This window comes from Brachyhypopomus gauderio, chromosome 4 (genome assembly GCF_052324685.1).
Source record: "Brachyhypopomus gauderio isolate BG-103 chromosome 4, BGAUD_0.2, whole genome shotgun sequence".
Lineage (NCBI taxonomy): Eukaryota > Metazoa > Chordata > Actinopteri > Gymnotiformes > Hypopomidae > Brachyhypopomus > Brachyhypopomus gauderio.
The window spans coordinates 8,402,243-8,416,708 of record NC_135214.1 but is presented as its reverse complement, the minus strand read 5'-3'; the positions used below and the strand labels follow the sequence as shown (position 1 = coordinate 8,416,708).

The 14,466-nt window shown below is 41.3% G+C and overlaps 1 protein-coding gene across 2 annotated transcripts in view; it reads left to right on the top strand.

The window, feature by feature from the left end:
• The first annotated feature begins 11,543 nt into the window (after positions 1-11,543).
• tbl1x (transducin beta like 1 X-linked) overlaps positions 11,544-14,466 on the top strand; it is a 29,938-nt gene continuing 27,015 nt past the window's right edge. Inside the window, exons 1-2 of one of the 2 annotated variants that reach the window (XM_077001995.1) lie at positions 11,544-11,857; positions 13,231-13,315. The gene's annotated coding sequence lies outside the window, so the exon portion shown is untranslated. The remainder of the gene's footprint in view (positions 11,858-13,230; positions 13,316-14,466) is intronic. The other variant, XM_077001994.1, reaches the window with a different exon arrangement.

The following is a 14,466-nucleotide window of genomic DNA, read 5'->3' as shown; positions in this document are numbered from 1 at the left end:
ACCTGGCTTGTCGTGCGTTTAAGCATTGTGCCGTCTTAATATATTTTAGGTTTTTATGATCTGTAACGACAAGGAAAGGATGACTAGCTCCCTCCAGCCAGTGACGCCACTCCTCGAGGGCTGACTTTACAGCAAGATATTTTCTGTTCCCGACATCGTAGCTCCTTTCAGCTGTAGATAGCTAGCAGGAAAAAAGGCACACGGGAATAGTCTGGGGGGGGGGGGGGGGGGGCTTTCCAAGATGTTGCAAGAGAATTAGCCCCTATACCGGTCTTGGAGGCATCTATACTTCTAGCGCAAAGGGGAGTGATGGGTAAGGATGTTTTAAGATGGGAGCCAAAGTGAATCTTCTCTTTAGTCCTTCCTAGTGTCAGAGGTTTGCCCCTTAACAGGGAAGTGAGGGAGGCTGTAATGGAGCTAAAACCACAAATGAAGCAGTGGTAAAAAAAAAAAAGCCCAGAAACCGCTGCAGCTCCTTCACAGTGCGGGGCAGTGCCCAGTTAGTGAAGGCTGTCACCTTGGCCTCATCTAGTTGTCTTGGGATTTGATTACATAACCCAAAAATTTTATTTGTGTCTGAAACTCACAATTCTTGAGTTTAATCTGTTCAATCTGTGCACCAATTCCTGAACTCGGAGGATGTGTTTGTCCAGAATTGATGAATAAATCTAAATATTATCTACGTAAACTATTACACACTTGTTCAACAAATCCTGGAAAATTTTGTTGATGAAGTACTGAAACACTGAGGGATCATTGGCCAATCTGTAGGGCATTATTAAATGTTGGCACTCCAGAGGTCCAGTTTTGTAGTTGTGCGGAGCTAGGAGACAGACACATGTGAATATTAAAGTAAGGACAACTATAACTAAAGTACACTACAGGAAACCGAAAACATACACGTGGAAAATACAGGAAAAGAGTGACACTAACAACTACGAGAAACTAACCAAGAAACTAGACAAACCAGATAAAACAGACAATCAAAGCAAGAATAGACACTAGCAATAACCACAATCAAATACGAACATGGAAACAGCGAACTTCACCATATGTCATGACACATACGTAGAACCAACTTGAAAAACCACTGAATAAACACTGACCCACAAACAAAACCGGAAAACCCAAATAATATAAAACAAACCAAAAACCAATGAACAAGAGACAGCTGAACTGAATAACAAAGGGTGGGGAGAATGCAGTGGCAGACTTAGCAACATGGGGGCTCAAGGCGAATTTAGCTAGGGTGCCCATCAACATTATTATGCAAGAAATAAGTCAGCTAATCAGGGGGCCCCTACAGTGGGCTGCAGTGGGAGGGGCCCAAGGCAGTTGCCTAGCCACGCCTCTATGCAAAGACCGCCTCTGGGAGAATGAAGAGAAGGCATCACAAACTGAAAGAAAAGCATAAAAACCAAGGTGGGACTGAAGAAACACGAAACCAAGACAGACAGGTCGGGTGGGACCAGATGTGATACATTTAGTGAAGATCCGAGTCCGTCGTAGCAGTTCTAGGGCAGAAGGCACAAGGGGCAGGGGCGAAGGCCTTCCTCCTTCTTCTCTACAAAAAAAGCCAGCAGCAGCAGGGGAGGTACATGGTTGAATATAGCCTAGCTTAAGAGCCTCTTCTATGGACAGGGGAAAAACCCTGCTTTTGGGAGGCACGGTACCTGGTAACAAGTATATGTTGCAATCCCAGGATCAATTGGGGGGTGGTAGAGTGGCCTGGGATTTGCTAAAAACATCTGTAAACCTGACATAATCCTGCGGTATGTTACTAGGGGAGAATACTTCAGGGCTTTCTAGTCGAACCTCATATAGTGGCCATACAAAGAATGTGGCAGTAGGGACTCCATCTAACAAGTTCACCGGTGGACCAGGATTTTGCTAACCAGGGGTAGCCCAATATTAAGGGGTGATTAGACAATGACAAAAAAATGGAAGGAGTTCCGAATGGAGTATCCCCACGTGAAGGGAAAGGGAATGCGAATTCTTGCTAACAGTGTCTGTTCCCTAGGGTTGACCATCTATACCCTGTATACAAAACCTCTTTGAAATGCTTTTCAAACTCAGAATATGAGTTCCGAAAGGGGGAATTAGAGGTCCAGAGTTCTGTAGCCCAGCTCAGTGCCTTGCTCATGAGTAGTGTGATCACAAAGGTGACTTGCGAAAGGTCCATAAGAAAAGCATGAGCCCTGATACTAAAGTGTAGCAAGCACTGTAATAGAAAACCTCTACACAACCATCATACCTTTCGGGCACGGCCAACTTGACAGACGAGGTGGGAACGGTCCCGGTTTGTTGTACCATCTGGAGAGGTTGTGTAGGTGCAGGAGGAGGGTAGTTAGATGCGGCCATATCCTGGTAAGCTCGTGCCAAGTCCTCCACGGTCCTTCTGAGATGTTGGAAGTGCTGTTCATGCACTCTAAGTAGCTGCCCCTTCGATGCTAGGGCCGCTTGGACATCCCGGGCTTTTGCTGCATCCGGGTTGGGCGAAGTATTCTGTAACGCTTGGTACTCATACTGAGCATGAGAATCCATATGTAGGGTAGAGGTTTAGTATTTTTAATAAGAAAAAATGGACAGGCAGAGTGCTGAGGTATGAATAGGGCAAGGCAAGAGGCAATGTTGAGAGACGGGCAACAGGGAATGGCAGCAGAGAAGACAGTCCAAAAATTAGGCAGAGGTACCAGAGGGCCTAACAGGACCAGAACCAGAAAGACTAACAGGAATTTCAATAGGAAACCGCTCAGTAGTCACTCGTGAAGAGGTGGCAATATTTCACAGAGTCATGCTGGAGTGTGCAGGACTAAATACAGGCATGATCAGTGCAGATGGAAAACAGCTTACGAGAACTCCTAGTATTCCGGAGATAGGGACCTCTGGCGGTGTGCTGGGGGAGGTCTGCATCAGGTCTGACACAGAGGTGGGACCAAGTCAGTGTTTTGCAAGTCTCAAGTAAGTCCAAGTCTTTATACCTCAAGTCCCAAGTCAAGTCTCAAGCAAAGACACTCAAGTCAAGTCAAGTCTCGAGTCAAGACAGGCAATAGTCAAGTCAAGTCCCAAGTCTGAAACTTGGAATTTCAAGTCCTTTCGAGTCTTTTTTTTTTTTTTACTAATGTTGCAGGTATATTTTAAATTTTAAATGTAAATAATAGACATGCGTTCTTTTTTAAATCTGTATTCTCCTCAAATCTTGATAAAACATGTGCAACTGAAAACACGAAGTATAAAAAAAAATAAAATTACACCTCTTTATTGCACAGTTCAATTTGTTAAACTTAGCTGCAAAAATATTCATACTTTAAACTACAATTTTCCAGAAATAAATATTCTGTGAAAAAGTCATAAGTAGAACTCCATGTTCAAATAAAAAGTGCTGATATTTTCACAGTACAATACAAAGAACCATAACAGCATTTTCCCTCTCTTCTCTTATCTGGTTTCTTGGAGAACATGTGTGAGTGACACAAGACAAACAAATATAAGAACTGAACAATTAACAGGAATCTGCAACTTTAGACATTTCAGTAAACTATTCTGCATTGCATTTGCTGGCCAAAAGTCTGTATGTCATTTGTGCACGATGAATGATGTCCCCATAGCTGAAAACTCGCTCCACTTTTGTCAATATATTTTTTTCTCGACGTAGATGTTCAAATACACAATCCATGCTGAGATAGAACTGGATATTATGATGGTGACAGAGAGAGGCTCTCTTCCCCGTGTTCAGATACAGAACCCAGGGTTGCCAACTCTCACGCATTGAGCGTGAGACACACGCATTTGACCGTCTTCACACGCTCTCACGCCACACATCCGATTTCTCACGCCGGAAAAAAATCTAGTTTATTTACCTCTGATCCACATCTATGATTCAATGAGTTACTAGTTCGCTCTGGCACCAACCACTGGCGATCGATCGATCGCGATATAATACTTAATTTGTGTCCATTTTACACCCCGCCCGGTAAAAATTTACGTTCGCCAACCCCCCTTTTGATTGGTTGTGCTGCAGCTCATGCACACACACACGTACAGAGTGTGGAAAAGCAGAGGACTGGTCTGCGTCAGAAGGACGGAAATGAAATTAATGGGGCGCACTTTATAAATATTAATATGCGTTTTAAAATTTAGATTTGGGGTAAAAAAAAATCAAGTCTTTGCAAGTAAAGGTTCAAGTCCAATTCAAGTCCCAAGTTATTGGTGTAAAAGTCCAAGTCAAGTCTAAGTCTCTGAATATTTTTTCAAGTCAAGTCAAAAGTCTTAATATTAATGACTCGAGTCTGACTCGAGTCCAAGTCATGTGACTCGAGTCCCCACCTCTGGTCTGACATATATAGTTTTGAATAAGTTAGTTTAGTCAATTCATATTTTTAAATGTGCTTCAGAACAAATATACACTACCATTCAAAAGTTTGGGGTCACTTAGAAATGTTCTTATTTTTGAAAGAAAAGCAGTTTTTTTTTCAATTTAGCTAACATTAAATGCATCAAAAATACACTCTATACATTATTAATGTGGTAAATGACTATTCTAGCTGTAAACATCTGGTTTTTAATGCAATATCTACATAGATGTATGGAGACCCATTTCCAACAACCATCACTCCAGTGTTCTAATGGTACATTGTGTTTGCTAACTCTGTAAGGAAGCTATTGGATATTTAGAAAACCCTTGAAAACCCTTGTGCAAGTAGGTTAGCACAGCTGAAAACAGTTTTGCTGATTAGAGAAGCTATAAAACTGACCTTCCTTTGAGCTAGTTGAGAATCTGGAGCATTACAATTGTTGGTTCGATTAAACTCACAAAATGGCCAGAAAAAACTACTTTTAATTGAAACTCGACAGTCTATTCTTGTTCTGAGAAATGAAGTCTATTCCATGTGAGACATTGCCAAGAAACTGAAGATTTCCTACAATGGTGTGTACTACTCCCTTCAGAGGAGAGCACAGACAGGCTCTAACCAGAGTAGAAGGAGAAGTGGAAGGCCCCGCTGCACAACTGAACAAGAAGACAAGTACATTAGAGTCTCCAGTTTGAGAAATCGATGCCTCACAGGTCCTCAACTGGCAGCTTCATTAATTAGTACCCAAAAACATCTACAGTGAAGAGAAGTATCCGGGATGCTGGCCTTCAGGGCAGAGTGGAAAAGAAAAAGCCATGTCTGGCTAATAAAAGAAAAAGATTAATATGGGCAAAAGAACACAGACATTGGATAGAGGAAGATTGGAAAAAAGTGTTATGGACAGATGAATCAAAGTTTGAGGTGTTTGGATCACACAGACGAACATTTGTGAGACGCAGAACAACTGAAAAGATGCTGGAAGAGTGCCTGACACCATCTGTCAAACATGGTGGAGGTAATGTGATGGTCTGGGGTTGCTTTGGTGCTGGTAAAGTGGGAGATTTGAACAAGGTAAAAGGGATTTTGCATGTCCACCCTGTGGACAACGCGTGATTGGAGCCAATTTCATCCTGCAACAGGACAATGACCCAAAGCACACCTCCAAATTATGCACAAACTATTTAGAGAAGAAGCAGGCAGCTGGTGTTTTATCGGTAATGGAGTGGCCAGCGCAGTCACCAGATCTCAACCCCATTGAGCTGTTGTGGGAGCAGCTTGACCGTATGGTACGAAAAAAGTGCCCATTAACACAATCAAATTTGTGGGAGCGGCTTCTGGAAGCATGGGGTGAAATTTCTCCAGATTACCTCAGCAAATTAACAGCTAGAATGCCAAAGGTCTGCAATGCTGTAATTGCTGCTAAGGGAGCATTCTTTGATGAAAGCAAAGTTTAAAGTAGAAAATTATTTCAAATAAAAAAAACATTATTTCTACCTTGTCAATGTCTGGACTATATTTCTATTCATTTTGCAACTCATTTGATAAATAAAAGTATGAGATTTCAGGGAAAACACTAAATTGTCTAGGTGACCCCAAACCTTTGAACAGTAGTGTACATGCTTACTTGTTTACTATTCAGAGTGACCAAAACTAGATCATATGTTCAGCACTAGAGTTCCATGAACATAGATTCTGAAATATGAAATATCCAAGCAAAATAGACAGCAACACAATAACTTTAACTTTGAAATAACTAAAACACACTTAGACACCTACATAGATGAGTCATAAGACTGAAAGCCAATTAGCAGTATAAAAATGGCCTGCAAAATGAAAAGTCTCAGGGGAGAGTCAATCTTGACACTCATGTTAACTGACAAACTGCACTGGAACCGTTCTTAAAGAGACTAAATTAGTGGCTGAAACAATTCCTTCATGACCCAATTTCAATAAATCAGTTATTTCAATTATTTTGCCAAGTATGTTTGCACACACACAAGGAATTTGATTCCAGTAGTAGGTGACTTTCTAGGTACAGTACTTAATAAATAAAAAAGTAAAGCTTAATATCACAAGTTTTACATGATGTTTAGATATTTCAAAATATTAATGTTCTTTACACACTGTTAAGCAGAATCAAGGTGAGGTGTTTTCTCATATGAAGCATGCAGTCAGCAAAGAAATTAACTCCACAATGAAATTGTTCTGAATCCAAAAATCACAACCCTGTTCTCCACAGCAACCATCCTCATTTACAGTGACAGATTCTGCAGAAGAGATGCACTAAAGACCCACTGGCTTGTCTGAATGGGGCTTGGCAGACAAAGAGGAAGGAGGAAGAGAGTGAAAAAGATAAAAAGATCATGAGCTTGGCTGTGGCCCATTGAAGATTAAAATACTTTACCAGGAAAGTGAACTCTGAACTATGCCAGACATTTAATGAAAAAGCCAAGAGCCCCTAGTAGAATGCTGGCCACTGAATAATCTACAAGTCTGAGCTGCAAAATGGAACATAAGTTTAAAAAAAAAATCAACATTTATAACATTTAAAGGAAGCCTTGTCAGGATTGTCTAGCATCTCAGGCCACAGTTTTGTGTGTGGATCTGTCTGTCTGTCTGTTTGCTTGTGTGTGTGTGTGTGTGTGTGTGTGTGTGTGTGTGTCTGTTCGTATGTGTGTCTGTTTGTATGTGCATCTGCCTGTTTGCTTGTGTGCGTGTCTGTGTGTGTGTGACGTTGTATGGTTCTGTCTGCTTGTGTATGAATCTGTCTGTCTTTTTGCTTGTGTGTGTGTGTCTGTCTGTCTGCTTATGTGTTTGTGTGTGTGTTTGTGTCTGGATCTGTCTGTCTGTTTGCTTGTATCTGTCTGTCTGTTTGCTTGTTATGTGTGTATCTGTATGTTTGCTTGTGTGTGTGTGTGTGTTTGTGTTTAGATCTGTCTGTCTGTTTGTTTGTGTGTGTATCTGTCTGTCTGTTTGTGTGTGTGTGTGTATCTGTCTGTCTGTTTGTGTGTGTGTGAGTGTGTGTATGTTTGTGTCTGGATCTGTATGTCTTTGCTTGTGTGTGTGTGTGTGTGTGTGTAGTGTGTTTGTGTCTGGATCTGTCTGTTTGTTTGTGTGTGTGTATGTGTGTGTGTGTCTGTATGTGTGTGTGTGTGTGTATCTGTCTGTCTGTTTGTGTGTGTGTTTGTGTCTGGATCTGTCTGTCTGTATGTGTGTGTGTGTGTATCTGTCTGTCTGTTTGCTTGTGTGTGTGTGTGTGAGTGTGTGTGTGTGTGTGTGTGTGTTTGTGTCTAGATGTGTCTGTTGGCTTGTGTGGGTGTATCTGTCTGCCTGTTTGTGTGTGTGTGTTTGTGTCTGGATCTGTCTGTCTGTTTGCTTGTGTGTGTAGTGTGTTTGTGTCTGGATCCGTCTGTCTGCTTGCTTGTGTGTGTGTATGTGTGTTTGTGTCTGGATCTGTCTGTCTGTTTGTGTGTGTGTGTGTGTGTGTGTGTGTGTGTGTGTGTGTGTGTGTGTGTGTGTGTGTGTGTGTGTGTGTGTGTGTGTGTGTGTGTGTGCAGAGCCTGCTCCTGCTCTTTCTCTCCTCATGCTTCTTATATAGAAAACAAAATGTCTCTTTATCTCTTTCTACTTTTATATGACTGTAGTTAAACCAAGCCCAAGGACTGGTCTAACAAAATCTTAATGGAATATTAATATCTATTAATACCTTGTGAGTTAACATTCAAAAGACACACAGTTATCACTAGCTGGACCATGGTGAGTTTTTTATCCACCTAGACCTTTTCATGTACCCTGTGTGTCTCACTATATCTTTTGTCTTTCTGAATTTTGTCTTTTCTATTATACAATGCATATTTCATTGCACAGAAAACAGCCTACCAACAGCACTAAACCGCTTGCACTTTGACTTAAAACACCAGTCATGAGCTGACAAAGCATGCAAAAAATATAGCCTCAGAAATTGAATCAATTCCTCCTTAAGAACATTACCAGGAAGTTGCATGAAGGCATGATATTGTCTGCTACTGTGGCTGACATCTGCTTTTCTGGAATGTGCCACACTCTGCATAAGCCTTCATGAGTTGACATAGTTTCCAAGCTGCTATGATGCAAAGGCACTTCTGGGACAAGGGTCATCAACCTTTGACCTCAGCTCTTAAGTTTCTGACATCTGTTTGCTAGCCCAACCCCCCACCCCACCCCCCAATAAATCTTCCACCCCAACAACCCCCAAATTACAAGTTGGTATATCTGTGGGGCACTGAAACATTCTCCCTCTCTTCATCCTGATGTCCTACTGTATGTCAGTGTGGTTCCCTCTAAACCATGTGCAAACGCACCAGTTGCTCCATCCCCAGGTGCAATGTGTGCTTTGCTTCTTTTTTCCTTATTGATCGTACAAGTGCACATGGGAAAATCCCTGGTGTTGAATTAATTCGTCCAGTGTTCCTTTGTGTCCAATTGGTCCTAAAAAAAACACTATATGTGTGGTAATTCAACACGGAGTATTTTTTTCTGTAATAAAGTGATTCACACAGGTTGCACACATTGCTCTTTGTCAATAGGGGAGCAGGCGGATCTAACATCATTATATAGTTCTTGTTCTTTCTCTCTTTATCCGTGTCTCCACTGATACTGTTGCTATAGTGGTGGGGGATGGGTGGCATGTGTACAGTCGGTGTACACGTTTACCCACAGCTTCCTCATTTCAGTCTGGCACACTACCACACACAAACCAAACTCCCCCTCCATATTCTCTGTTTACAATCCATATCAACGAGCTGGACTCTACAGGACAGATTCAATATGTCGATATGGTGTGTAGTGCATGGAGGGTAAGAATGTGTCACTGTCTCTCTCTCTCTCTCTCTCACACACACACACACACACAAATACGCACACACAGTCACACTCAGTGTAGTGTGACTGGGGACACCCTTCCCCCACAGCTGAATATTTACCGCGGTGCTCGGCGGTGTCTAGAAAGGTCATGTGACCCTCATCAGTCTGGCGGTGTGGGGGAGGGGAGGCAGATTGAACCTGCTCTTTGTTAGGAGGTCAGCACCAGCTCCGCAGCAGGAAGCTCTCTTACCGTAATGCTGTTAAGAGATACACTCAGGAATGAACTAAGAGCATGGCATGGACCTATGGTGTGAAAGGCTGCAAAATATTCACAGTAATGTAACAGGACAGGCTTTTAAGTGCTGCATGAACAGTGTAACGACGATGGGCAGAGAGTAAGAGAACACTGTTGGGTGGAGTGGTGGTCTCAACCTGGCCATCACTGATGTAACCCCATTCTGAAAGGTTTTAGACACATACTCAACTTTGATTTCATTACGACTTTTTCTAGATGGCTAGCTACCAGAGGTTGCTATAACCTTAAGCTGGGCGTACACTGTGCGATTTTTGGCCCATTTTCAGCCGATTTTTCACTTGTGCGACTATTTTTGCGATCGGGCCGAGTTTCGGCTCAATCGCGTGTCGTGCATCGTATAGTTTACGCAGGTAAACGAGGAGCGATTCACACCTCACGACCAACTCCCGATCAGAAATCGCAGCGTCGCAAGAATATCAAACATGTTTGAAATTCAAATCGCTCCTCGTGAGAGTATCGCACTGTTGAAGCAGCTCCACGAGCCGACTCTCCCTGCGATTTAGTCGTACAGTTTGAGCTGGAGCTGAATACACGATTTAAAATATCGTACAGTGTACGCCCAGCTTTAGCCAGATTTGGTACATTTTCCACCCAGACATAGATCAAACGAGGGCTTCATTCAAGAGCCAATCACATTACCAGACACCAACCAGATGTGAAAGCACTATATTTTCATACCTGTAGCAGAAGCGCTGTGTCCATTTATTAGAGGGAAAAACGTAATGGCCACAACCTCATTGCCATGACATCAAAGGGCAAATTAGGTCTACTGCTCAAAAAATACAATTTGAGACTTTATTTGCAGAAACAACACAGTTTTGTATATTGATCATGTGACTTGTCAATATATAATTGGTGTATTCTAAAGCTTCTAGTTTGATTTATGATAGACGTTCTGTGATGTGGATTATGTTCTATGGTATGTTGAAAGATTTGGCATGGCACTCCTGTGGTGGTATTCCTTATAGTATTAAATGTGAGTAATGTTTGCTATTTAAATTGCAAACAAAGTAACTACACAAAGTGATTGTAAAATGGTATCACTTCAAAAGAAATCACTTCTAATATTCAGGTCGACAAACCTCGGTATCTTACTTGTCTATGTTTCCAAATGCTTTGTAAAAACTAAAACAATAGTAAAACCATATATTTCGTTATACAATGATATACCAAATACGTATATTTCCCACGGTTGTTTTGAATTACGTGCGCTGATATTTCGATATCTACGGGACCCAAAGGAATGTGACACACTAATGCAGGGCTGTAATGATGTCAACTTGTTATTTACTTTCCAAATCTGAATGACTGAGCAAGGCGAAAGGGGAATTAATCAGCCACTGTGTGACCGTGCAAGCGCAAAAAAGAGCTGTGGGGGAAGGGAAGCCAGCGGATGTCAATGTTGCGTCATGCTAGGACTTAAGTTACATGTGTTGCCTTCTCTTTGGAGACTATTAGTGTTGATAGCGCTTAGTGATTACTGTGCAACGACGATCGACCGTGACAGTCCTGAAGCATCAATAGACAATGATTTGTCGAATAATCGAGTAATATTAGAAGCTTTTCTTTATACATAAATGTCTTTAGTCACTGGTTGCTGCTCTATCTTCAGAGGCCAGGGTTGAAATGCACGAGCTTAGTCTTCACTATATGTGGAATTAATGTGCTTCTTTAACTTTAATTGAATTAACTATCACATTTTCAGCAAGTCCATAGTGTCACAAGTAGTGCTGTAAAACATACAATTAGATGATTATCAAATCAGCTTGGGTGTCACCTTGTTTGCGAATCCATTGTGTAATATTATATTTAACAATGTAATGTCCTATTTGCAAATTCTGAACCCACACCGCTAATGTTCATGGGAAGCATGCAGTTCTCCAGCCTTTCGTGTAGACAAAATGGCGTTTAACATTTCTTCCGTAATATTTTTTGTGTTTGTGAATAATCAGGTTTAAGGTTAGGTGCTAATTTTTCCATTGTAGGTCACAAGCTACAACCACCACCGCTCCCCCTCTCTCTCCCTCCCCCTCCCTGTGTGTGTGTGTGTGTGTGTGTGTATGCGCGTGCGCGCGCGCTGCTGCCTTTACCGCCTCGCTTCTGGTAGAAACAACTTAACATGTTACAAGCGCTCATGACCGACCTTTAGAGCCACACCGTGGCACGTGTAATTAATAGGACTGTTTCTTTCTTTGATACGGACTACAGACGGGACTTATCTGCGCGGTATCACTTTAAAATAAAAAGGCAAGATGGATGGAAAGCCGCAGTTTGCACACTGAAGTTGGAGAGTATTTCCTTGTGGAAGTGAAAAGGCTGTGTACCACGAGCTCGCCGACTGCCTAAGGTGAGGGGAACCCACATTTCATTGATTCTTTTTCTCCAATTGGCTCTCGTGCTGCCGATATTCTCACAGCGTGAACTGCACTACTTTTAGTTGAGAACGACTTAAAGGACCTTGTCAATAATTAGAGTTTGACATATTCAGCATATCTTGGTGATGTTTCATTTGTTTTAGAGACATTTGAGCAGACTTTCCGGTCGGTTTTGCCTTGGAGCAGAAAAACAAAAAAAAACATTGCTTGTTCTTGGTGACATATTCTTGTAGGCCACGTATATGACTTATGCAGTAAGTTTCTAGTACTACAACTACAATTATCATCATCATCATCTAAACATACACAACTAGGCGTAAAGGCACATTTCCTAGTAGATAGTTTGGAAGCGCGTGTGTGGGGGAGGGGAAGGATCAAAGCTACACCGCAGATTTTGTTTTTGCCGCTAGACTGCTATAGATAACTAAGTGACTCTTCGTTGCTTTCAGCTACAAAATGAAGAAGGAATTCCTGTTGATCAAAAAAATCAATAACATAATTTGTTAGTTTTATAATATACACCCATGTTTGGATAACGATATTATATATATGTAACCAAACATGGGTGTGTGTGTGTATGTATGTGTATATGTGTGTGTGTATATATATATATATATATATATATATATATATATATATATATATATATATATATATATGGCCAGAAATATGCTATTTTGATTGGCATTTGCCCAAGTCTGCTATACTAGTAGTTTGTTGTCTCTCTCAAAACAGCATTTCACTATGCCTTAGATGGTATTGCCTCTGTACTTTCTTAGACATCTAACTCTCTCTTATTGCCACACACATGAAACTTTACCTGAGCTTTTACAGTTCAGCAAGCTCCTACAGACATACACTCGTACAGACTCCCATGCACATACCAGGAATTGTGTAGAACCTCATGAGGAACAGTGGTTGTGTCTTGTTGTTGCTCACTCCTCACCTCCCTTGAGAAGTTTGTTCTCTATGGACTGTGTTGCTAAGGCCACAGAAAAATTTAAGTAAAACATTTTTTTTTCAGAACAAATAATGTAGCTGATATTAAATCATTGTGTACCAATGAATACAGTGCATCTAGTGGTCTTGGTCTCATCTCTCTTAAATTGAGGTGTGTGAATTCTTCATCTCTGAGTCTGCAATTCAGCACAAAGCAAAATCCCCAGTGCTGAATTAACTCAGTGTTCATTTGGATTAAAAAGAGCACTGTAGATGCTAATTAAACACCCGGGATCATACAAACATGTTTCAGGGCACATACCCAAGTTTAAATGCTACTGCATAGCACTTTTCTATGGTTTTGTGAATCAGGGCATATTATGACCTTTGTTCATGTGATATGTAGTTGGACAGATATCTGATAATGAGGAAGTTATCAGGCAGCACTCTCTGGAATTAGAATCAGCAGTCTTCATCCTTCACCACTCCAGGTAATTCAGTTTCAGTTTGACGCATTACAGTGGCACGCTGCTGCTAAATAAGATTATAGTGTGTGTGTGTGTGTGTGTGTGTGTGTGTGTGTGTGTGTGTGTGTGCGCGCGCGCGTGCCTGCAGGGCAGAAATGATAACTAATGTAGAACTAATATGGGATTTTTGGCACCAATACTACTGTGAGACTCTTCACACCACAACACTTGAGCACTGACAGCCATTAGCTGTTACATGTAGCTATTCCAGTGATGAATAAGTAGGGGTGCTGTCTCTGCAGATGAAAGCTCTGACACTATCCTGTGTTCACAGCTCTTTGTGCTACTTCAGAGATCACAGGTGTGTTAACATGTTGCAGGGTGAGCTCGAGTACAAACAATTATGGGAGCAGTAACAATAATTCACTCCCTTTACACTAAACTGAAGCAGTCACTCTGAGTGACCACTTAGGCATAAACAAACACTAACTGTAACTTCTATTTTGTCATGATGATCTGATATAGTGCTCTTGTAGACCTCAGGTGTTTGTATGTTGAGTATCAAGTACTAGACTACAGTTCAGTACGAGTGATACAAAAAATGCAGACAAGATCACTTTTATAAAACACGAGAGTTCTGATGTTGTTGTGTACATCTTCTGCCTTATAGTAGAAGTAGCTCATATGGACAATGATCAGTGTTGTGTGTTATGTCTATCTGGCTAATATTTTACCATATTTAGCACTTAATTAAGTTATATTATTTAGCAATAAAAAGTACATTCACAGTTTGTGGCATGAGCATGGCCTTATAATGTAATTTAACAAACAGGCAAAATTAACACTGCAAATTGTTACTGAGGTCCCGCTAACAAGCAAAAAATCTGAGATGTCTGTGAGGTCTTGGGAGCCTGTGGCTGAGATGAAGTTAGAAACGCCATCATCTACATGTGGAAACACCACCACAGTCGCAGATGTGTACTGATACTCCAGAGCAGGCAAGTCTGGAGGGTCACTCTCCGTATTCATCATAATGGGAAGTCTGGGGCAATAATTATCAGCTCTTATGTCCAGATGGATCTGAATTAATGGACAGACTAGCACAGTATAATGCATGCTTCTTATTGTAGTTATCAACAATTTGAGCAAAATATCATCTCTTTTTTAACTCCACA